The sequence below is a fragment of the Gymnoscopelus braueri genome (assembly GCF_963280865.1).
Source record: "Gymnoscopelus braueri genome assembly, chromosome: 6".
Lineage (NCBI taxonomy): Eukaryota > Metazoa > Chordata > Actinopteri > Myctophiformes > Myctophidae > Gymnoscopelus > Gymnoscopelus braueri.
In genome coordinates, this window is record NC_137607.1 from 49,862,911 (window position 1) to 49,865,612 (window position 2,702).

Genomic DNA, 2,702 nt, shown 5'->3' on the forward strand with positions numbered 1-2,702 from the left:
GAAGTCATTGGGTCAAGCAAACAAATTGGCTGTTCCAATTTGTAACATCAAACCTAGACCCATGTACGACCTCTTTTCCATGAACATTCTGAGGCCAAACGTTTCCTTCCTGTCCGAGTTATGCAAATCGTTATTACCCTGACGTCAGTGTACAACAGCATAATAATGACTTTAGGGTGATGGCTACACAAGTTAACAGTAATGGCATGGAGGATGAGATTTAAACAGCTATATCTGAAAGGCTGCAGACCACACAGAATTTTTTCCCGGGACTTATTTTAATAAATAAAACGTTATTTCAACATATCTGTATGATAGAGCACGTTAAGACATTATAACTTGCACTATGCAGTGGTTGGAGGTGGTCTTCCTACTCTTCCACTGAGGAATTGTGGGTAGGATACAGACTAGTTTACAATGTCAATAAAGTTATTTGAAGCAGACACAAGATGATCTGCCATCTTTATTGTAGTGCAGACATTGTTGCAATTAACTCACTCCGTTGGGAGAGTGAGACAACGGACCAAACTTATGAATTGTAGCTTCTGGTATTTGTTACGACAGAAGTGCCCCCAGGAAAGAGACCTGGGTGTACGTGAGACGATATCCATTAGATGGAGAGAGAGAAAAGGGAAAGTTCACATATCAGTTTCAATCCACATACTGTGACATACACACTATAACTCGACCAAAAGTGTCAGGCGATCAGCTGAAAACTGTCCATATCTTGCTTTTTTTCAGTTGATTTTTTTTATCAAGATATATGGTCAGACATATAACAAACCATTAAAGTCTACAAACCATTTAAGTCTACCATACCAGCCCTGACAAAAAAGGATATTCATGTTGTATTTTAAAACAAAATGTGGACGCATCACTGTCTCAAGTTGTAGATAATGTCTGTGTATGTGACAGAGGGAGTTGAGTGGGTTAAAATAAAAAAATTTATTGGGAATTGATCAGGCTTAATATACTGTAGCCAACTGTAGCCTTGACCAGATCCCTAGTTTCGCATTGTAATGGAGGTGCTTTGCTAAATGCGGTACCACGTTTGTATTTTACACAAAGCCCTTTGTCTGGTGAGAACCTGGACTATTACCTGAATACCCTTTACTCAAGCATGTGATAACATGCAATTGAATGTCTAAAGGTGACTTCTATGAATGGTTGTGGATTTGCAAATGTATTGTTGTCTCTCCTCAACTGTCCGGCAGTAGTAAATATTCAGACATGCACTTGGAGCCGCCTTTTGTGTTGATTAGAGTGCTTCCCACCACAGGGCCTAACGCCATTAATTGAATACCGTACATCATTAAGCCTTCCCACCGCATCGGTAAGGCTGTGCTGAGCACGGTTATGCAACTATGCTGACTGGGCATGTGCCAACTGGGCCGACTGGGCAAGTGCCGCGCAGTGTTTAGTGTGGAACACTTTAAACTGTATGGTTTAAACAAGTGTTCTGCACAAAAGAGCGCCAAACTTTACACTTGTCATCATTAAGCCTACACGGAAATGAATACTTGTGAACAATCTAATATACATTTCCAGAACACAATCATCCACTAACACAATTTCCTTATTGTTTTGCAGGGTATGACAGAACTATGAAGACACTTTCCTACTTCATAATGTATTCAGCTGAAGATACGTGTTGTCATTTCCCCATCAAGCTGTTGAATGTTCTGTCTCAGATTCCCGCTAACAAAAGCTCCCTCTTTCCCAGAGGGTTTTATGTTGCAAGTTGAGGACTTACTAAAGAGGGCAGTGTTCCCACTGGTGCACTATTCTTGTAAGAAACCGTCAAGTCATGAGAGACTGTTGCTGATTTATCAATTCATTATGCTACTCTGCTAATCCTATATAAGGACATTCTTTGAAATGTTACATCATGAAATCACAAGCTGGCTCTGTGAAGCCAGCTTATCACCCTATGCATCACTAAAAAGCACCATGAACATAAAAAGTTTTGTATACACTGGTATATAGGCTATCTATATCTTTATTGTAACCAGAGATGTAAGACAACCACCTGGAATGGATGGAGTAGGAAATCTACCACTGAGGGGTCGGAAGTTGACCTAGGTCTAAAATGGCTCTTCCGCAGTTTATTTAATCTTCTTTTCCACAGAACTTCAAAATGTAGATACTACTTTGCAAAAAACATCTAAAGCCTTCATTTTTACATTTTCCTCATAAATTGTCTGTGTTGAATCTGCTATTTAATGTCCCTTGTTATGATGTATGAAGATGTTGATGTGCTCAAATCACTAACATCTACTAATCTGGGGATCGTTTAATATAATTTCAGATTATGTCGCCTCTGTGACATTTTGCCTAGTCCTATGTCTGTCTGTCTGTCTGTCTGTCAGGCTTATGCCATGTAACTTGATGTGCCTCACTCTTCTCATATTTGGGATTGATTAAATTAGGCTTGGGCGGTGTCTATTTTAAAAAATCCCTTCCTGATGTTTCACCGGGGTGTATGGTTTTGATGGTATTAGTGTTTTTATTTTCAAAGAAAGAAAAGGAAAAGCTGAGCTGCTTTTGTCATACGGTACAGTTGGCCATTGTGGCCTGGCCTGTCAGAGCTGACACTCACCAGACACTCATCCTCTGATATAATGACCTTGTTATGTACGAAAGACAAGAGGGTTTCTGATATTTATTTCAGGAGGATACATTTCATGCAGCTTAGTGAGCTT

The 2,702-nt window shown here is 39.7% G+C and overlaps 1 protein-coding gene across 1 annotated transcript in view; it reads left to right on the forward strand.

Moving 5' to 3' along the window:
* atcaya (ATCAY kinesin light chain interacting caytaxin a) overlaps positions 1-1,953 on the forward strand; it is a 13,668-nt gene extending 11,715 nt beyond the window's left edge. Inside the window, exon 13 of the mRNA XM_080430688.1 lies at positions 1,591-1,953. The gene's annotated coding sequence lies outside the window, so the exon portion shown is untranslated. The remainder of the gene's footprint in view (positions 1-1,590) is intronic.
* Positions 1,954-2,702: the final 749 nt, after the last annotated feature.